The sequence below is a fragment of the Pongo pygmaeus genome, chromosome 1, assembly GCF_028885625.2.
Source record: "Pongo pygmaeus isolate AG05252 chromosome 1, NHGRI_mPonPyg2-v2.0_pri, whole genome shotgun sequence".
NCBI lineage: Eukaryota > Metazoa > Chordata > Mammalia > Primates > Hominidae > Pongo > Pongo pygmaeus.
The window spans coordinates 76862456-76885706 of record NC_072373.2 but is presented as its reverse complement, the minus strand read 5'-3'; the positions used below and the strand labels follow the sequence as shown (position 1 = coordinate 76885706).

At 40.0% G+C, this 23251-nt stretch overlaps 1 pseudogene; it reads right to left on the bottom strand.

Annotated features, from left to right (window-relative positions):
• Nucleotides 1-787: 787 nt before the first annotated feature.
• Nucleotides 788-8269, bottom strand: LOC129037945 (aspartate aminotransferase, mitochondrial-like; annotated as a pseudogene).
• Nucleotides 8270-23251: the final 14982 nt, after the last annotated feature.

Genomic DNA, 23251 nt, shown 5'->3' with positions numbered 1-23251 from the left:
AGCTTGCAGTGAGCCGAGATCGTGCCACTGCACCCCAACCTGGGCAACAGAGCGAGACTCCGTCTTAAAAAGAAAAGAAAAGAAAATTATGTTCTTTATTCTTAAATAAATCCCTATAGGATGGGGTTGATTGTCAGTCAAGCAGTAGAATGGGATGAAAATCTGCATTAGTTAAAAATCTTTGTGCGGTAAGGAAAAGAACAGCAATGACAAGGGAGAAAAGACAGCCTTCTCTTTTTCTTAAATAAGACAGGAAACCACATTATTTTCCTTGCTGTAGTGGCAGCAGATTCACTGGTTTTTATAAAACATAATTTCTGCAACACGGTCTGTTGATAAGGTTGCTCCATGATGGGAGGACAGTCACGAGGCCGACTGTTCATGACAGAACTAGGTCTTCTCTCAATGCCTCTAATGTGTGCTATTTCTCATGAGGAACCTGACACTTCAGTTAAAGCTTCTGAAATATTGCAATGGCATAATTGGCAGGTTTTTTGGTGTGATGACTTTCTTGCCCATGTAAACTCTTTGAGAAAAGTTGGAGATAAAAGGACAGGGGAGAGTTTGGTTTAGAGCCACGATGTTCCAGATGCCAGCCACGAATGCCTCTGCCCTGTGTCACTACATGTTCTTTTCTGAGAAACATTCAATCGCTGAGTGTTACACACTGTGGTTGAAAGAAATGATCCACTCACCACCATCTACCCTCTCTCAACCTCTGTGTGAATATCCCAATAGCAGAGGCTGAAGACAGAAAGGTTGTCCCTGTTTCTTCACACCAGGGACATTACTTGGTGACCTGGTGAATGGCATGGGCAAGGTAGCCCATGTTGCTGGAGGTGACCCCTGCCACAGAGATGCGGCCGTCCTTTGTCATGTAGTTGGAGAACTCCTTGGTCAGCCACTCCACCTGTTCAGGCTTTAGCTCTGTGAAACAAGACATGCCAATTTGGTCAGTGATGTGTTGCCAGTTGTGGGTGGAACCCTTCTTCTTGAGGTTGAAGACCAGCTGAGTCCGCATGCTAATGATGTAGTCTGCCACACCTTTCATTTCTTACAACCATTGTTTTCACAAACCTGGGGTGTTCGGAATGGTAGAAGCAATCTGGGCCCCATTGAGGGGAGAGTTGGAATACAGGGGACTAATCAAGATCTTCAACTGTGACTCTACCCTTTTGGCTTCATCTGCATCTTTGCAGACCACAGTGAAGGCTCCTACATGCTCACCATATAAGCCCATGTTCTTGGCATATGACTGGCAGAGACAAACATTAATGCCCTGTTCGATGAAGTGGTGCAGAGCTCAGGCATCCTTATCACCATCATCACTGGCAAAGCCTTGGTAGGCCATGTCAAAGAGCGCAAAGAGATTCCTTTTCTTCACAACTGTTGCTATTTCCTTCCACTGTTCTGGATGCGGGTCCACTCCCATGGGATTGTGGGTGCAGGCATGCAGGAGAAGAACACTTTGCTCTAGTATGTTTTAAAAGTCCTCTACAGCGCCTGTGAAGTCAAAACTGCAAGTCTTGGGGTCATAATACCGATAACATTGTAGCTGCATGCCAGCGTCCCTGAAGATGGGTGTGTGATTTACCCAGCTTGGTTTGGGTAGAAAGATATCTCAGCTGAACTTAAAATATCTTTACAGAAAACTGGCTCCGATCCTTAAGGCCCCAGTTCCAGAAATGGTCTGCACAGTGACAAACCGGCCACTTTTCAAGACTGCTGTTTTCACCCAGGGTTGGTTCTACAGATGCCTTGCAAAATTCAGCCAGTCCCCCAACGGGCAGGGATTCCTTGTCCAAATTTTTTGCAGCAATCTGGGCCTCTGCCTTGAGCACGCTAGGCAGCACGTAAGGCTTCCCATTATCATCCCAACTCCCAGATTCATCTTTTTGCTATTGGTGTCCCTCTTAAAGGCTTCAGTGACTCCCAGGATGGGATCTGGAGGTCCCATTTCCACATGGGTCCACCAGGAGCTGGCTCTGGCAGAGGCTGCAGCAGCAAGGCCTGGGTGGAAAGCTGTGGCAATCCCGGAGAGGAGTGCAGCAGGGCCATGGTGGATGGTAGGAGGGCAGTGTGTTAATAATTTCTTATTGTTTTGCTCCCACTTATAAGTGAGAACATATAGTATTTGGTTTTCTGTTCCTATATTAGTTTGCTAAGAATAATAGCCTCCAGTTCCATCCATGTCCCGGCAAAAGACATAACCTCATTCTTTATAGTGGCTGCATAGTATTTCATGGGGTATTTGTACCACATTTTCTTTATCTGTCATTGGTGGGCATTTAGGTTAATTCCATGTCTTTGCTATAGTGAGCAGTGCTGCAAATGAACATTTGTGACATGTATCTTTCAGGTAGAATGATTTGTATTCCTCTGCGAATATACCCAGTAATGAGATTGCTGGATTGAATGGTAGTTCTGCTTTTAGCTGTTTGAGGAATCACCATACTTATTTCAGCAATGAACTAATTTACACTCCCTCCAACAGTGTATAAGTGTTCCCTTTTCTCCAAAATCTCACCAGCATCTGTTGTTTTTTGACTTTTTAATAATAGACATTCTGACTGGTGTGAGATGATATCTCATTGTGGTTTTGATTTGCATTCCTTTAATGATCAGTGATATTGAACTTTTCTTCATATGCTTGTTGGCCACATGTATGTCTTCTTTAGAAAAGTGTCTGTTCATATCCTTTGCCCACTTTTTAATGGGGTGGTTTGTTTTTCTCTTGCAAAGTTGTTTAAGTTCCCTATAGATGCTGGATATAAGACCTTTGTCAGATGCATAGTTTGCAAATATTTTCTCCCATTCTGTAAGTTGTCTGTTGACTCTGTTGATAGTTTCTTTCATTGTGCAGAAGCTCTTAAGTTTAATTAGATCCCACTTATCAGTTTTTGCTTCTGTTGCAATTGCTTTTTGTGTCTTTGTCATGAAATCTTTGCCCATTCTTGTGTCCAGGATGGTATTGCCTAGGTTGTCTTTTAGGGTTTTTATAGCTTTAGGTTTTCCATTTAAGTCTTTAATCCATCTTGAGTTGATTTTTGTATATGGGGTAAGGAAGGGGTCAGGTTTCAATATTCTGCATATGGTTAGGCAGTTATCCCAGCACCATATATTGAATAGTGAGTCTTTTTTCCATTGCTTGTTTTAATCAGCTTTGTCAAAGATCAGATGGTTGTAGCTGTGTGGCCTTATTTCTGAGTTCTCTATTCTGTTCCATCGGCCTATGTGTCTGTCTTTGTACATGTATCGTTCTGTTTCAGTTACTGTAGCACTGTAGTATAGTTTGAAGTTGGATAACATGATGGCTCCAGCTTTGAACTTTTTGCTTAAGATTGCCTTGGCTATTTGGGCTCTTTATTGATTCTATATAAATTTTAAAACATATTTTTCTAGTTCTTTGAAGAATGTCATTGGTAGCTTGATAGGAATAGCATTGAATCTGTAAATCCCTTTAGATAGTACCATTTCAGTGATATTGATTCTTCCTATCCATGAGCAGGGGATGATTTTTACTTTTTTGTGTCTTCTCTGATTTGAGCAGGATCTTGTAACTCTCATCGTAAAGATCTTTAACCTCATGGTTAGCTGTATTCCTAGGTATTTTATTCTTTTGTGGCAATTGTGAATGGGATTGCCTTTCTGATTTGACTCTCTGGTTGGCTGTTTTTGTGTAGAGGAATGCTAGTGATCTTTGTACATTGATTTTGTATCCTGAAACTTTGTTGAAGTTACTTATCAGCTTAAGGAGCTTTTGGGCCAAGACTATGGGGTTTTCTAAATATAGAATCATGTCTTCTGCAAACAGGAATAGTTTGTCTTCTTCTCTTCCTATTTGGATGCCCTTCATTTCTTTCTCTTGCCTGATTGCTCTGGCTAGGACTTCTGATACTATGTTGAATTGAGGTAGTGAAAGGGAATCCTTGTCTTGCACCAGTTTTTAAGGAGAATGCTTCCACCTTTCGTCCATTCATTATAATGTTGGCAGTGGGTTTGTCATAGATGGTTTTATTATTTTGAGGTAGGTTCCTTCAGTACCTAGTTTATTGAGAGTTTTTAACATGAAGGGATGTTGAATTTTATAGAAAGCCCTTTCTGTGTTTGTTGAGATAATCATGTGGTTTTTGTCTTTAGTTTTGTTGATGTGATGACTCACATTTATTGATTTGCATATGTTGAACCAACTTTGCATCCTGGGGATGAAGTGTACCTGATCATCATGGATTAACTTTTTGATTCAGTTTGCCAATATTTTGTTGAGGATTTTTGCATCAATGTTCATTAAGGATATTGGCCTGAAGTTTTATTTTTTTTGTTGTTGTTTTGTGTCTGCCAGGTTTTGATATCAAGATGATGCTGGCCTCATAAAATTAGTTGGAAGGAGTCCCTTTTTCTCAATTTTTTTGGAATAGTTTCTATAGGAATGGTACCAGCTCTTATTTTAACATCTGGTAGAATCTAGGTTTTGTAGTTTGTGTGCATAGAGATGTTCACAGTATTTTCTGATGGTTGTTTTTATTTCTGTGGGGTCAGTGGTAACATTCCCTTCATCATTTCTAATTGTGTTTAATTGGATCATCTCTCTTCTTTTTTATTAATCTAGCTAGCGGCCTATCTTATTCATTTTTTCAAAAAACCAACCCCTGCGTTCCTGGATCTTTTTAATGATTTTTAATGTCTCATTTTCCTTCAGTTTAGCTCTGATTTTTGTATGTTTTGTCTTCTGCTAGCTTTGGGGTTGATTTGTTCTTGCTTCTCTAATTCTTTCAGTTGTGATGTTAGGTTATTAGTTTTAGATCTTTCTAACTTTTTGATGTGGGCATTTAGTGCTATAAATTTCCCTCTTAACACTGCCATAGCTGTGTCCTAGAGATTCTGGTAAGTTGTATCTTTGTTCTAATTATTTTCAAAGAATTTCTTGATTTCTGCCTTAACTTCATATTATTTACCCAAAAAGTCATTTAGGAGAATGTTGTTGAATTTCCATAGAATTGCATGGTTTTGAGTGATGTTTCTTAGTCTTTACTTCTATTTTTATTGTGCTGTGGTCCAAGAGTGTGTTTGGTATAATTTTTGTTGTTTTGCATTTGTTGAGCATTGTTTTATTCCAGTTGTGCAGTTGATTTTAGAGTATGTGCCATGTAGTGATAAGAAGAATGTGTATTCTGCTGTTTTGGGGTAGAAAGCTCTGTAAAGGTCTATCAGATCCATTTGGTCGAATGTTGAGTTCAGGTCCTAAATATCTTTGTTAATTTTCTGTCTTGATGATCAGTCTAATACTGTCAGTGGAGTGTCGAAGTCTCCCATTAATATTGTGTGAGATCTATATCTCTTTATAGGCCTCTAACAACTTGCTTTATGAATCTGGGTGCTCCTGTGTTGGGTACATATATTATATTTAGGATAGTTAGGTCTTCTTGTTGAATTGAACACTTTACCATTGTGTAATGCCCTTCTTTGTCTTTTTCAGTCTTTATTAGTTTGAAATCTGTTTTGTCCGAAATGAAGATTGCAACTCTGCTTTTTCCTGTTCTCCATTTGATTGGTAGATTTTCCTCCATCCTTTTATCTTGAGCCTATGCATATCCTTACATGTGAGATGGGTCTCTTGAAGACAGCATACCATTGGGTCTTGCCTCTTTATGCTTACCGCTCTGTGCTTTTTAAGTGGGGCATTTAGCCCATTTACATTTAAGGTTAGTATTGATATGTGTGAATTTGATCCTGTCATTGTGCAGTTAGCTGGTTACTATGTTGGCTTGTTTGTGTGGTTGCCATATAGTGACACTGGTCTGTGTATTTAAGTGTGTTTTTGTGTTAGCTGGTAGCTGTCTTTTCTTTCTATATTTAGTGCTCCTTTCAAGATCTCTTGTAAGGCAGGTCTTGGCTTTCCAACAGCCCAGTTTCCATCAGTTGATATGGGACTATTTGTTGCACTACAATTTGTAAAAGATTTGGCTGACTTTGGCTGAATTTGCTACAACTCCAAAAAGAATCCAGATACACCATGAATTTCACTTACATTTCATTCTATTCTGACATTGGCCAGGAAGATAGGAGTAGGTGATAGGAGGAGGGAACTCACATTTCCCTCACATTTGCTTATCTGAAGAGGATCTTATTTCTCCTTCACTTTGGAAGCTTAGTTTGGCTGGATAAAAAATTCTTGATTGAAGATTTTTTTCTTTATGAATGTTGAATATAAGCCCTCAATCTCTTCTGGCTTTTAGGGTTTCAACTGAGAGGTCCAGGGTTAACCTAATGGGGTTCCCTTTTTTTTTCCTGCATATTACTGTTTATTCAGAGGTTACAATTAGGATACATTTTATGCCATATGAGAAATTTTCATACAGGACTAGTGATCACCTGTAATATAACATAAACTTAACTGATCGGCATATTTCACAATAGTACAGTACTACTTATTGAAAGCATGATTTTATAATTTCACTTTCTGCTAAGTGAATAAATTAGTTTTATTCATTATTAATGGCTTGTTATTGAGCATACAATATTACAATTTCCATAGTATCAAACTTCATCTCTTAGTAGTTTAAAATTGATGAAGTTACGGCTAATATTTTAATAACAGTAGGACTAAAACCTTAGATAATAATTTATGTGTTTTGAGCACACCATAGACAAACTATTATAAAACTTTAAAAACTTGTGCTTGATTGCATATTCACTGATCTCCAAAAAAACACATGAAAAAATGTTCACTGTTACTGGCCATCAGAGAAATGCAAATCAAAACCACAGTGAGATACCATCTCACACCAGTTAGAATGGCAATCATTAAAAAGTCAGGAAACAACAGGTGCTGGAGAGGATGTGGAGAAATAGGAACACTTTTACACTGTTGGTGGGACTGTAAACTAGTTCAACCATTGTGGAAGTCAGTGTGGCGATTCCTCAGGGATCTAGAACTAGAAATTCCATTTGACCCAGCCATCTCACTACTGGGTATATACCCAAAGGACTATAAATCATGCTGCTATGAAGACACATGCACACGTATGTTTATTGCAGCATTATTCACAATAGCAAAGACTTGGAACCAACCCAAATGTCCAACAACGATAGACTGGATTAAGAAAATGTGGCACATACACACCATGGAATACTATGCAGCCATAAAAAATGATGAGTTCATGTCCTTTGTAGGGACATGGATGAAATTGGAAATCATCATTCTCAGTAAACTATCGCAAGAACAAAAAACCAAACACCGCATATTCTCACTCACAGGTGGGAATTGAACAATGAGAACACATGGACACATGAAGGGGAACATCACACTCTGGGGACTGTTGTGGGGTGGGGGGAGGGGAGAGGGATAGCACTGGGAGATATACCTAATGCTAGATGATGAGTTAGTGGGTGCAGCACACCAGCATGGCACATGTATACATATGTAACTAACCTGCACATTGTGCACATGTACCCTAAAACCTAAAGTATAATAATAAATAAATAAATAAATAAATAAATAAATAAAATAAGAAAAAAAAAAAAAAAGAAAGTGTGAGGGGTTCCCTTTTTAAGTGACCTGCCTTTTCCCTCTGCCTTTAACATTCTTTCTTTCTTTCAATTCAACCTTGGAAAATACTGTGATTATATGCCTTAGGGATAATCTTCTTGTGTAGAATCTTTCAGGAGTTCTCTGTATTTCCTGAATTTAATCTTTAGCAAGGTTGGGGAAGTTTTCATGGATGATATCCTAAATTGTGTTTTCCAAGTTTTTTGCTTTCTCCCACTTCCTTTCAGGGATGCCAGTGATTCATAGATGTGACCTCTTTACATAATACCATACTTCTCAGAGGTTTTGTTCATTCCTTCTTATTCTTTTCTCTTTATTGTTGTCTGACTGTCTTATTTCAGAGAATCAGCCTTCTAGTTCTGAGATTCTTTCCTCAGCTTGGTTTATTCTGCTGTTAATACCTGTGGTTGCATTGTGAAATTCTTGTATTGTGTTATTCACCTCGGTCCAACCCATTAGTTTCTTTTTTATACTGGTTATTTCATCCTTCAGCTCCTGTATGGGTTTGTTGTGATTTTTATTTTCCTTGGATTGGGTTTTGCTATCCCCCTGAATCTCAATAATCTTTGTTCCTATCCATATTCTGAAATCTATTTTTGTCATTCCAGCCAGTTCAGCCTGGTTAAGAACTCTTGTTGAAGAACTGGTGTGGTTGTTTGGAGGACATATGACATTCTGGCCATTTGAGTTACCAGGGTTCTTGCTTTGGTTCTTTCTCATCTCTGAATGTGGATGTTCATTTAACTGCAGTTTACATTGAGTAAAGTCAATAGACTTCTTTTCTGGATGTCTTCACCAGATGGAGGCTTTGTGTAGGGTCTTTATTTGAAGCTAACTTCTTGTCTCTGGTTTCAGAGGGGGTTATGTTAATGAGGGACTTTTGGTGTTGAAGCTTTGGGGTGTGATTCAGCATGTGGCACTTAGGCTTATTGGTCAGTTGGTAGATTCTTGCTCGGGCCTGTGGCTCTTCTATGGTTCCTCACAGTTGCAGCCATGTTCTCTCTCAATGCTCTGGAAGTGTGGATTCCTCTCCCCCTTGAGTGCTGGCTATAGATTGCAACTTGGCACTCCTAGGCTGCCCACTGCAGCTCTGGTACAACCTCAGTGTTTATGTTCCTTCCACAGCTTGGAGGTAGCAGAGGAAGGGACCTCAGTAGTGGTTGTGGCAAAGGGTCTTTTGCTTGTCTCCTGGAGGCTCCATACCAGAGAGATGCAGGTCAGCAATCAGATAGTGCAATCACTGTAGAATGGAAGATCTGTGCTATGGGCTCAAACCAGGGGTTCCCTGTCTGGTGAGGAGCAGTAGGGTTATGTGGGACCCATGGGAGAAGGACTGGTCTTTTTTTGGGTTGACTGCAACTTGTTGGAGGTGTGGATAAGACACTTAGGATCTTTGTTCCTTCATTAGTCCAAGGGGAACAAGGACTGTGGCAGACTCAGTGACAGAGAGGCTTTCAGTTGCCCCTGGAAGCTCTGTCCAGGGAGTTGCCCAATTACTACTGACTCGATAGCTCTGGTGGTGGGTGGCTAGAGGTCCAGACCTAGAGTACTTTCCCAGTGAGGAGATATGGGAATGGACATCCATCTAACAGTCTGGCCACTTTTCCGTAAGGCTTCTGGGGTACGCTTAGGGGTCCACTCCAGTCCCCAGTTACCTCAGGTTTTCCAGTGCCCAAAGGTATCACCAGTGAAGGCTGCAAAACAGCAAAGATGGCAGTCTGACTCTCCCTCTGGGATTTCCACCCCAGGGAGTTTTGAACCTGATGCCAGCCTGAATGCACCTGGGGGAGGTGACTGAAGACCCTGGTTGGGAGGTCCAACCCAGTGAGGAGGAATGGAATCAGGGGCCTGCTTTAAAAAGCAGTCTGGACACATTTTTGTAGAGTGGCTGTGCTGTGCTGTGCTGTGGGTCCGCTTCAGCTCCTGATCACCTCAGACACTCCAAAGCCCGAAGGCAGGAATGGTTAAGTCACCAAACAGCAAAGACGGTGGCCTGCCCCTTCCTCTGGGAGATCTGTCCCAGGGAGATTGCAAATCTCTGTTGGCCAGAGAACCCCAATGGGGGTGGCTGGAGATCCTGGTTGGGAGGTACTGCCCAGTGAAGAGGAATGGGATCAGGAACCCACTTTAAAAAGCAGTCTGACCACATTTTGCAGAGCAGTTGGGGGACTCCCTCCACCTCTCTTGGGAACTATGTTGGGGCACTGCCTCCACCTCTGGTCAGCTTGGACTCTCCAAAGCCTGAAGGCTGGAGTGGCTAAGTCAGTCTGGGAGTGCTGTTCCAGGGAGATTTCAAATTTCTGTCAGTTGGAGAACAACAGTGGGGGTGGCTGGAGGCCCTGGTTAGGAGGTCCCACCCAGTGAGGAAGAATGGGATGAGGGACCTGATCTAAAAAGCAGTCTGGCCTGGCTTCTCTTTCTGATCATTACTCTTTAGAGTGTTTCTTGCCTTTTTCCAAAATTTGATGAGGAAAGTCTGAGTCTGTATCTTTTCTTAACTATATGCCTGTTCAGAATTCACAAAGCCTTCAAGTTGCAAGTCTGACTGTCTAGCATTTTCACTGTTTCTGCTACTCAGTCAGAAGTCTTAAAGGTCAGTGATGGCTTACCACATTCATGAAACCTTTTCAGGGAGCTCCAACTCATAATGACTTCTTTTTTAAATACTGTAGCCATTCATGTATGTACCGTTCATTTGCACTTGTAACATCTTGCACTATATTGTTATTTGTGATATTATGTGTAAAGACAGCTAAAATACAGTGAAGAAAACTCCATCAGGGTTATTTCTCACAGGCATTTATATATATATATATATATAAAAATATATATATATAAAAATATATATATATCTGTGTGTATGTGTATATATATATATACACATACACATACACACATATATATATGCACCTCTCATGCTTGCTACTTGATAAATGTTCACTAAATGTTTGTATAATTATCACATTTAGAAGTTTGAGGCCAGGCACAGTGGCTCACGCCTGTAATCCCAGCACTTTGAGAGGCCGAGGTGGGCAGATCACGAGGTCAGGAGATCAAGACCATCCTGGCTAACACAGTGAAATCCCGTCTCTACTAAAAATACAAAAAATTAGCCAGGCATGGTGGTGGGTGCCTGTATTCCCAGCTACTCAGGAGGCTGAGGCAGAAGAGTGGCATGAATCTAGGAGGCGGAGCTTTCAGTGAGCCGAGATCGCGCCACTGCACTCCAGCCTGGGCGACAGAGCAAGACTCTGTCTCCAAAAAAAAAAAAACAAGAAGTTTGAATATCACTGGGTAGTAAGCATCTGAAAAACAATCTGAAGTCATGTGATCAAAGTTTTGCCACTTTCTTTCTTGGCATGGACCCACCCCTACCTAGTGCTTTATTAGAAGCCTGCCCACAGAATATACTCAACTCAGTGCTGGGTTGACACCCCCATATCTCAGTATCTCAGCCCACTCTGATGTCATTTCTGGAAGCACTACTGGCTTTCAAGCTTTCACAGTTCTCTGAAGGATTCTGCAATACCAAAGTGTGAGTAATGAGGATATGTCATAAGTACTATGTACAACTTGTAATGAAGGTTGTAGATCAATGTCAGTGGCTCTTGTGGAGTCTCTGGGGCTTAGATAAACCCTCACAAACACCTGGATCTGGACTAGCATCAAATGGCCCCCTCCTCTGAAAATCAGTCCCCACTTCCACATACAAGTGTCTTCTACCATAGTGTTTCCTAACCAGAGGAAATAGTTCTTCTGTGTGTCGGCTTTAGTGCCTCTTTTTCATAGTGTGGGTTTTATGTGTTTTCTTGTCTTTTTATTGAGGCACCTAGCTTGGGGCCTGCCTATTCTGGTTTCCTCACCTGCCCCTGGTCATCATGGGAAAGGAGTGGGACATGTGGCTACACCACAACTTTGCCCTTCTTCTGGCCCCGACACCCATGGCCACTGCTTCCCACTGCTTAGCACAGCAGCCTAGTTACTCCAAGCAGAGGAACTCACTTCATCCCCCGATGAAGGCTCCAGGGTGCCCTCCCACTTCTTGTACCTGTGGATGTTAGGTTTGGAGGCCTCCCACCCACTCCCACCTCCACAGTGATTTTCTCTAGTTTGTGATTTGGTTCATAATTTGGAGGCTTGATTACTCTGTAGATTGGCTCTAGTAAGCTTTTTATCCTTCCAATATATCTCAAAATTTCACATCCACTAATATAGTAACTATCTCAGTTCATTAGGCTAGTGTTTGTTACAAATCAGTTGTTCCCCGATCCTAAGTTTTCATAACACTTTATAATTTACAAAACTCTTCTGATTCTATCATTTAATTCTTACCACAACTTTGTCACAACATTTTATAAATGAGGACAGCATGATTCATAGAAGTATAGTGACTTTCACAAAGTCACATGGCCATAAATGAAGAGGATGAGGAGATCTGTGTACTTTATACTATCAGAGGTAGGTCACAAGACACTCAGCTTTCCTGCACCTCCCAAATGCCCTCTACCCATTGGAACAACTATCCTGCCTACAGAACTTACATTCAAACTCAGTGAATCCTACAACCATGTTGATTGGAACTCCTAATTTAAGCCCATCTCCATGATTACATATTCATTCATTTTTAAGAACTCCCCCACCCTAGTACTTTCATTTTTAATACTTTAGTTACAAAGAAATCATCTTTTTCTTACTAATGTCAATCAGTTTTGGCATCTACCTAGAACACTGGGCTAACAAGATTTCTGAAGCTAAATTCAGCATAGTAGCAGAGAATGTCAAAATCAATTAGTAATCTGCCACTATAGGAAAGAGGATGGTGATGGCCTCTGAGACATTTAAATCTATTCTTTCAACACTCATGCTGCCACCATATCTCCTCACCATCACCTCTGTTTTCTGACAGCCAAGTTTCCATCAGTTGATATGGGACTATTTGTTGCAAAACAATTGTTAAAAGATTTGGCTGACTTTGGCCGAATTTGCTACAACTCTAAAAAGAATCCAGATACACCATGAATTTTATTTACATTTCATTCTATTCTGATATTGGCCAGGCAGATAGGAATAGGTGACTGTTGATAAAAGTCCATCAATATGTATATCTTCAGTAATTTTTAAACAGACACAAGTAAAATTTTATATATAAGTTCCAGAAATGCAGCTTCTCTGGTCCTTAGTCCCAAGTCTCCTTTTCAGAATTATAGAAGTCCATCTGAGTGACTTATAAGAAGAAAGTTTAGGAAGTAATCTGTCCTTTATTCAGGGATAGAACACAATGTCAAGAAAATTAAGAGCTAATTTTTCCAACTCTTGAAACTTAGCTACTTTATTTATCAGTCTTTGAGGGTGGGCATTTTATTCCTCAGCCAAATCACAAAAATTGATGGAAGATAACTGGGTGAGGTGATGCCTATGTTAATTATCTTGATTGTGGCACTCATTTCACAAAACATCATGATGTACACCTTGAATACATACAATTATTATATGTCAATTATAATTCCATAAAACTGGGGAGACATTCTACTTAAAAGTGATAGAAAACTTATTCTAAATAAGCCAAGCAAATGTTCATCCAGGAAAACAAAATTGAATCTATTTCTGTGTATATATACTTATTATATGTATACATATATACAGAGAATATATATGTATGTGTGTGTATCCATATACATATATATATACACACACACACACACAGCTCCTAAAATGAGGCACTTGAAACTAGACAGACATTAGGGAAAATGTTAAAGCTATTTTGAATTTTTGTGTTTTGTAGTTTGAATGTTATAATTGACAAAATATAAGATAGCATTCTTCTAAGTTGCACCACATTTTCTTATACCACCAATAAATAAATTATATTGCTAATTTTAACAAAAAAGAATTAATGGAAATCCCAGGTCCTCAGCTTTTAGTAACAATTTTTGATGTTACCTGCCTTAGACTCACAAAATCAAGTAAATTATGAATAGTATAATTGCATCTTGGCCAACAAATATTTCAAGCCAAGTTTCAGCCTCTCCCTGGGCATAGACCCTAAGACAAGCTAACTTTTGGCAAATCATTTCTTCAGAAAAGGAACAAAGAACATGAAAGTGTGAGTAACAATAAAAAACTTGGGAGAGAAAAGTCAAGCTTGCACAAATTGTTGATGATATCATTATAGCACCTGACACATGTCAACACACTCCTCCAGGCTCATTACTCAACCATAAAAGAGCCCAATTGACTCCTTAGGATCTGCTTATTTAAATTAGAGATGGTGTTTTCTCTAAAGAAATACTCATCCTTAATTGAATTTTCCTCTAAGCCATGGTGCATGGGAGGTGGTGAGGAGGAGGAGAAAGAGTGAGGAAGAGGAGTGCATATTGACAAAGGCTCCCAGACAAAAGTGGAAGACTACTATCTTCATTTGTTTCTGTGGAACTGGAGGCTGTGTCATGCAATATCAGGAGAACTAAAAGGACCACCTAGTTCTTTCATAGGAGTTATGTTCTGCCCATTTTTGTATGTAAAATAGCCCAATTAGAAGCAGATAATTAAGATAAATACATCATTTTCACTTTGGTGTGAATTTATCCATCCATCCATTTATCCATCCATCCATCCATCCATCCATCCATCCATCCATCCATCCATCCATGCATCCATTCATTCTCCAGTCACCACACATGTGCAGACTGGCTGTAAGGTGCCAGGATTCCTGCTAAATATTAGGGATAAAACTGTAGACAGAAGACAGCCCCTGCTCTCATTGAATCTAAGACCTAGTGAATGAAACATATAAGTGATTTAGCAGTTAAAATTGATATGAGACAAAACACAAAGTTCAGGATGTTTTATGGGAATACATACAATAAGTGTCCAGTCTCAGAGTTAAAAGGAAGCTGTCCTAGAATAAGTGATCATTGAATCTAGAAAAAAGAGTAGACATTATAAAAGGAAGGAAAGAAAGTATTTCAAGCAGAGAGAACAGTGCAACAAGTTTAGAAAACTGAATGTAATTTATTCTGCTTGAAATGTAGGGTGTTAAGGGTAGAGGGCAAAAATACGTAGGCTTTGTAGAAGGTGAGGCTCAAGAGACAGGGAGCAACCAGGTCATAAATCTATGAGCAAAACTTAGAAATGTTGTGTCACTGTGTCACTGTGAGAAATGGAAATCACCAAAATAATTATGGCTGAATAGGAAAAGCTCCGGTCTACAGCTCCCAACATGAGCGACGAGGAAGACGGGTGACTTCTGCATTTCCATCTGAGGTACTGGGTTCATCTCACTAGGGAGTGCCAGATAGTGGGTGCAGGACAGTGGGTGCAGCACACAGGGCACGAGCTGAAGCAGGGCGAGGCATTGCCTCACTCGGGAAGCACAAGGGGTCAGGGAGTTCCCTTTCCTAGTCAAAGAAAGGGTGACAGATGGCACCTGGAAAATCAGGTCACTCCCACCCTAATACTGCACTTTTCTGACGGGCTTAAAAAACAGCACACCAGAAGATTATATCCCACACCTGGCTCGGAGGGTCCTATGCCCACGGAGTCTCACTGATTGCTAGCACAGCAGTCTGAGATGAAACTGCAAGGAGGCACTGAGGCTGGGGGAGGGGCGCCTGCCATTGCCCAGACTTGATTAGGTAAACAAAGCAGCCAGGAAGCTTGAACTGGGTGGAGCCCACCACAGCTCAAGGAGGCCTGCCTGCCTCTGTAGGTTCCACCTCTGGGGTCAGGGCACAGACAAACAAAAGGACAGCAGTAACCTCTGCAGACTTAAATGTCCCTGTCTGACAGCTTTGAAGAGAGTAGTGGTTCTCCCAGCATGCAGCTGGAGATCTGAAAACAGGCAGACTGCCTCCTCAAGTGGGTCCCTGACCCCCGAGCAGCCTAACTGGGAGGCACCCCCCAGTAAGGGCAGATTGACACCTCACACAGCAGGGTACTCCTCTGAGACAAAACTTCCAGAGGAACCATCAGGCAGCACCATTTGTGGATCACCAATATCCGCTGTTGTACAGCCACCGCTGTTCTGCAGCCACCACTGCTGATACCCAGGCAAACAGGGTCTGGAGTGGACCTCTAGCAAACTCCAAAAGACCTGCAGCTGAGGGTCCTGTCTGTTAGGAAAACTAACAAATAGAAAGGACATCCACACCAAAAACCCATCTGTACATCACCATCATCAAAGACCAAAAATAGATAAAACTACAAAGATGGGGAAAAAACAGAGCAGAAAAACTGGAAACTCTAAAAAGCAGAGTGCCTCTCCTCCTCCAAAGGAACACAGCTCCTCACCAGCAATGGAACAAAGCTGGACAGAGAATGACTTTGACAAGTTGAGAGAAGAAGGCTTCAGACGATCAAACTACTCCGAGCTACAGGAGGAAATCCAAACCAATGGCAAAGAAGTTAAAAACTTTGAAAAAAAATTAGACGAATGGATACCTACAATAACCAATGCAGAGAAGTCCTTAAAGGAGCTGATGGAGCTCAAAGCCAAGGCTCGAGAACTACGTGAAGAATGCAGGAGCCTCAGGAGCCGATGCGATCAACTGGAAGAAAGGGTATCAGTGATGGAAGATGAAATGAATGAAATGAAGTGTGAAGGGAAGTTTAGAGAAAAAAGAATAAAAAGAAACAAACAAATCCTACAAGAAATATGGGACTATGTGAAAAGACCAAATCTACGTCTGATTGGTGTACATGAAAGTGACAGGGAGAATGGAACCAAGTTGGAAAACACTCTGCAGGATACTATCCAGGGGAACTTCCCCAATCTAGAAAGGCAGGCCAACATTCAGATTCAGGAAATACAGAAAACACCACAAAGATACTCCTCGAGAAGAGCAACTCCAAGACACATAATTGTCAGATTCACCAAAGTTGAAATGAAGGAAAAAATGCTAAGGGCAGCCAGAGAGAAAGGTTGGGTTACCCACAAAGGGAAGCCCATCAGACTAACAGCGGATCTCTCGGCAGAAACTCTACAAGCCAGAAGAGAGTGGGGGCCAATATTCAACATTCTTAAAGAAAAGAATTTTCAACCCAGAATTTCATATCCAGCCAAACTAAGCTTCATAAGTGAAGGAGAAATAAAATACTTTACAGACAAGCTAATGCTGAGAGATTTTGTCACCACCAGGCCTGCCCTAAAAGAGCTCCTGAAGGAAGCACTAAACATGGAAAGGAACAACCGGTACCAGCCACTGCAAAAATATGCCAAAATGTAAACACCACCAAGGCTAGGAAGAAACCACATCAACTAATGAGCAAAATAACCAGCTAACATCATAATGACAGGATCAAATTCACACATAACAATATTAACTTTAATTGTGTAAATGGGCTAAATTCTCCAATTAAAAGACACAGACTGGCAAATTGGATAAAGAGTCAAGACCCATCAGTGTGCTGTATTCAGGAAACACATCTCATGTGCAGAGACACACATAGGCTCAAAATAAAGGGATGGAGGAAGATCTACCAAGCAAATGGAAAACAAAAAAAGGCAGGGGTTGCAATCCTAGTCTCTGATAAAACAGACTTTAAACCAACAAAGATCAAAAGAGACAAAGAAGGCCATTACATAATGGTAAAGAGATCAATTCAACAAGAAGACCTAACTATCCTAAATATATATGCACCCAATACAGGAGCACCCAGATTCATAAAGCAAGTCCTTAGTGACCTACAAAGAGACTTAGACTCCCACACAATAATAGTGGGAGACTTTAACACCCCACTGTCAACATTAGACAGATCAACGAGACAGAAAGTCAACAAGGATACCCAGGACTTGAACTCAGCTCTGCACCAAGCAGACCTAATAGACATCTACAGAACTCTCCACCCCCAAATCAACAGAATATACATTTTTTTCAGCACCACACCTATTCCAAAATTGACCGCATAGTTGGAAGTAAAGCACTCCTCAGCAAATGTAAAAGAACAGAAATTATAACAAACTGTCTCTCAGATCACAGTGCAATCAAACTAGAACTCAGGATTAAGAAACTCACTCAAAACCGCTCAACTACATGGAAACTGAACAACCTGCTCCTGAATGACTACTGGGTACATAACGAAATGAAGGCAGAAATAAAGATGTTCTTTGAAACCAACAAGAACAAAGACACAACATACTAGAATCTCTGGGACACATTCAAAGCAGTGTGTAGAGGGAAATTTATGGCACTAAATGCTCACAAGAGAAAGCAGGAAAGATCCAAAATTGACACCCTAATATCACAATTAAAAGAACTAGAAAAGCAAGAGCAAACACATTCAAAAGCTAGCAGAAGGCAAGAAATAACTAAAATCAGAGCAGAACTGAAGGAAATAGAGACACAAAAAACCCTTCAAAAAATTAATGAATCCAGGAGCTCGTTTTTTGAAAAGATCAACAAAATTGAAAGACCACTAGCAAGACTAATAAAGAAGAAAAGAGAGAAGAATCAAATAGACACAATAAAAAATGATAAACAGAATATTACCACCGATCCCACAGAAATATAAACTACCATCAGAGAATACTACAAACACCTCTACGCAAATAAACTTGAAAATCTAGAAGAAATGGATAAATTCCTCAACACATACACCCTCCCAAGACTAAACCAGGAAGAAGTTGAATCTCTGAATAGACCAATAACAGGCTCTGAAATTGTGGCAATAATCAATAGCTTATCAACCAAAAAAAGTCCAGGACCAGATGGATTCACAGCCCAATTCTACCAGAGGTACAAGAAGGAGCTGGTACCATTCCTTCTGAAACTATTTCAATCAATAGAAAAAGAGGGAATCCTCCCTAACTCATTTTATGAGGTCAGCATCATCCTGATACCAAAGCCTGGCAGAGACCCAACAAAAAAAGAGAATTTTAGACCAATATCCCTGATGAATATCGATGCAAAAATCCTCAATAAAATACTGGCAAACCAAATCCAGCAGCACATCAAAAAGCTTATCCACCATGATCAAGTGGGCTTCATCCCTGGGATGCAAGGCTGGTTCAACATACGCAAATCAATACATGTAATCCAGCATATAAACAGAACCAAACACAAAAACCACATGATTATCTCAATAGATGCAGAAAAGGCCTTTGACAAAATTCAACAACCCTTCATGCTAAAAACTCTCAATAAATTGTATTGATGGGACGTATCTCAAAATAATAAGAGCTATTTATGATAAACCCACAGCCAATATCATACTGAATGGGCGAAAACTGGAAGCACTCCCTTTGAAAACTGGCACAAGACAGGGATGCCCTCTTCACCACTCTTATTCAACATAGTGTTGGAAGTTCTGGCCAGGGCAATTAGGCAGGAGAAGGGAATAAAAGTTATTCAATTAGGAAAAGAGGAAGTCAAATTGTCCCTGTTTGCAGATGACATGATTGTATATCTAGAAAATCCCATTGTCTCAGGCCAAAATCTCCTTAAGCTGATAAGCAACTTCAGCAAAGTCTCAGGATACAAAATCAATGTACAAAAATCACAAGCATTCTTATACGCCAATAACAGACAAACAGAGAGCCAAATCATGAGTGAACTCCCATTCACAATTGCTTCAAAGAGAATAAAATACCTAGGAATCCAACTTACAAGGGATGTGAAGGACCTCTTCAAGAAGAACTACAAACCACTGCTCAATGAAATAAAAGAGGATACAAACAAATGGAAGAACATTCCATGCTCATGGGTAGGAAGAAACAATATCGTGAAAATAGCCATACTGCCCAAGGTAATTTATAGATTCAATGCCATCCCCATCAAGCTACCAATGACTTTCTTCACAGAAATGGAAAAAACTACTTTAAAGTTCATATGGAACCAAAAAAGAGCCCACATCGCCAAGTGAATCCTAAGCCAAAATAACAAAGCCGGAGGCATCACGTTACCTGACTTCAAATTATACTACAAGGCTACAGTAACCAAAACAGCATGGTACTGGTACCAAAACAGAGATATAGATCAATGGAACAGAACAGAGCCCTCAGAAATAATGCTGCATATCTACAACCATCTGATCTTTGACAAACCTGAGAAAAACAAGCAATGGAGAAAGTATTCCCTATTTAATAAATGGTGCTGGGAAAACTGGCTAGCCATATGTAGAAAGCCAAAACTGGATCCCTTCCTTACACCTTATACAAAAATTAATTCAAGATTGATTAAGGACTTAAATGTTAGACCTAAAACCATAAAATCCCTGGAAGAAAACCTAGGCAATACCATTCAGGACATAGGCATGGGCAAGGACTTCATGTCTAAAACACCAAAAGCAATGGCAACAAAACCAAAATTGACAAATGGGATCTAATTAAACTCAAGAGCTTCTGCACAGCAAAAGAAACTACCATCAGAGTGAACAGGCAACCTACAGAATGGGAGAAAATTTTCACAACCTACTCATCTGACAAAAGGCTAATATCCAGAATCTACAATGAACTCAAACAAATTTACAAGAAAAAAACAAACAACCCCATCAAAAAGTGGACAAAGGATATGAACAGACACTTCTCAAAAGAAGACATTTATGCAGCCAAAAAACACATAACAAAATGCTCATCATCACTGGCCATCAGAGAAATGCAAATCAAAACCACAATGAGATACCATCTCACACCAGTTAGAATGGCAATCATTAAAAAGTCAGGAAACAACAGGTGCTGGAGAGGATGTGGAGAAATAGGAACACTTTTACACTGTTGGAGGGACTGTAAACTAGTTCAGCCATTGTGGAAGTCAGTGTGGCGATTCCTCAGGGATCTAGAACTAGAAATAACATTTGACCCAGCCATCCCATTACTGGGTATATACCCAAAGGACTATAAATCATGCTGCTATAAAGACACATGCACACGTATGTTTATTGCAGCACTATTCACAATAGCAAAGACTTGGAACCAACCCAAATGTCCAACAAGGATAGACTGGATTAAGAAAATGTGGCACATATACACCATGGAATACTATGCAGCCATAAAAAATGATGCGTTCATGTCCTTTGAAGGGACATGGATGAAACTGGAAACCATCATTCTCAGCAAACTATCGTAAGGACAAATAACCAAACCCTGCATGTTCTCACTCATAGGTGGGAATTGAGCAATGAGAACACATGGACACAGGAAGGGGAACATCACACTCTGGGGACTGTTGTGGGGTGGGGGTAGGGGGGAGGGATAGCATTAGGAGATATACCTAAATGACGAGTTAATGGGTGCAGCACACCAACATGGCACATGTATACATATGTAACAAACCTGCACATTGTGCACATGTACCTTAAAACTTAAAATATAATAATAATAAAATTTAAAAAAAAACACCTCAGTCATCCCACTTTTATATGGCTTTGACTTCTATTAAATGCTCTTAATAAAAAAAACAATTATTTAAATAAGATAGATTATTTTTCTCTCATGTAAAATTTTGGGGCCAAGGAAAAACTTCCCCTTCACCCTCTTAAAGTTCACTGAAAATCGCTGACAAGGGACAGCTTAATGAGATAAAAGGCATACAAATTTATTAACATGTACATGGAAGCCTTCAGAATGAAGACACACTCCCCACTCATTAGATCATACCTTATTGGTCCAATTATATTTCTACACAGCTGTCTATCTGGATCCTTCTTGGCCTCTCTGAGCATGCATTTCTTCCTTCTGTGTATGGGTAGAGCCCTCTCTGGAACAGGGGTCTTATGACCTACAGTCAAACAAGGTAGATCAGATTATTTATTTATGGCCAGTTTTTGCAAAGAAATGTGGAGTCAAATTGAGAGTAATAATTTTAGGTTTTATGACTGGCTTTGGGAAAAGAGGGTTCTAGTTTCTATGACCCCACCTTGGGGAAAAGGGGATTCTAGTGTCTCTGGTTATCCTCAGGGGAGAATGAGACTGAGAAGAAGAGGCAGGAGAAGGTCAGAAAAAACTTTTGCTTCTGAGGCTGTTTCTGAGGCCTTCATTTTGTGGTATTTTCCAAGTTTTCTGAGTCCCAACAAAAACAAGACCAGGAGTAGGCAGTCCAAATTACCTCCATGATGAAAGAAACATCAAAGATCCCAACTTATTCTAGCTTTCAGCTCTGCCATCTTTAGTGCAGGAGTTCTTGCCATAAGACCATTTCAAGCTCTTAAGATGGCCACTTCAGATTTAGGCACTATTTCTGCTAGGCAGGGAGATGGAATAAGAGAAAAAGAACAGCAGGTTACAGTGCACCTGAGTTAGACTTTTTTTACAGAGCTTTTATAGATGCCACTCTCTACTTATATCTACTTATACTTTGACTTATATCGCCTTGGCCAGAATATAGAACATCTCCTTGGCCAGAATAACCATTCCAACTGCAAGGGATGCTAGTAGCTGAGCACAATTGCTCTCTCTAACAAAATCAGGCTTCTGTTATTAAGGATGAAAGAAAAAAGATATTAAGGGCAACTAATAGTCTTTGCTATGCCACACCATGTTAACCTTGTTCAGAAATCAATGGGTTATCATCTAAGTGTTTGAAGCTAAGAAGTGACATGGTCAAATGTGCATTTTCAAAAGCATCTGATGGATGTGGGACAGATAGAGGATTGGAGAGGACATGACTGGTGACAAGGGGACCTGTTAGGAGGATGTCAAATAAGTCTAGGCAATAGGTGATAGTGGCCAAAAAGTGTGATTTGATAAAGATTGAAGGTGAGATCCAGAGGAAACCAGGAGTGTAAAGGAATAAACAATAGAATCCTGATGGCATCAAAGATGAATATTACCCACGTTACCATTGTATCTGATATGGCTCATTCTCATCTCAGTCCCATTCTTCTAGGCAAAGCAAATCAACATTAAATTTAACTCAGCTTCTCGGATGTCACTCTGCAATTGGGTTTATCAGGGTGCTCGTCCTATGATTTTTTAAAGTTACAAATTTATTCCTATTAGACTTGCACATCTATATATAAAATATCATGCATATTCAGAAGTAGAATTTCCCAAATCCCATTGTTTTTATGAAATATTTAATGCAGGCAAAATAATACATACTGTATATGTGTATATTATGGAACATAATAATGAAACTAACACTCATTATCCACTACCCAACCTAAGAATCAGAGTATTAGCAACACTTCCTCATCTATCACCCCAAAAGAGTCAAAATACCCACGCTTTTCTGATATCTATCACCATGCATTTTATAGACACATAGATAAAGAAAAGTGACAGGAATACGAGACCTTGATGGCCTCATATTTTTCCCAGCCATGACTTACCCTAAAACCTTAACAATAATAACTAACACATAGTGTTTACCAGGTAGATGTCAGGAACCTTCTAAATGCTTTATATATGGTCATGCATCACTTAAAGATGGGTGTACATTCTGAGAAATTTGTCTTCAGGCCATTTCCTGTGTAGGGAACTTACCATGAATAGAGCTCGCAGGACTGGAAGTTGTTCTTGATGAGTCAGTGATTGAGTGGTGAGTGAATGTGAAGGCCTAGGACATTATTGAACACTCCTGTAGACTTTTTAAACACTGTATATTAGGTTACACTAAGTTTATTTAAAAATATGGTTCTTTCTTATATAATAAATTAACTAGCTTACTATAACTTTTTTACTTGATAAGCATTTTAATTTCTTTACCTTTTTTATTTTTTAATAACACCTTAAAACACAAACATATTGCACAGCTATACAAAATATTT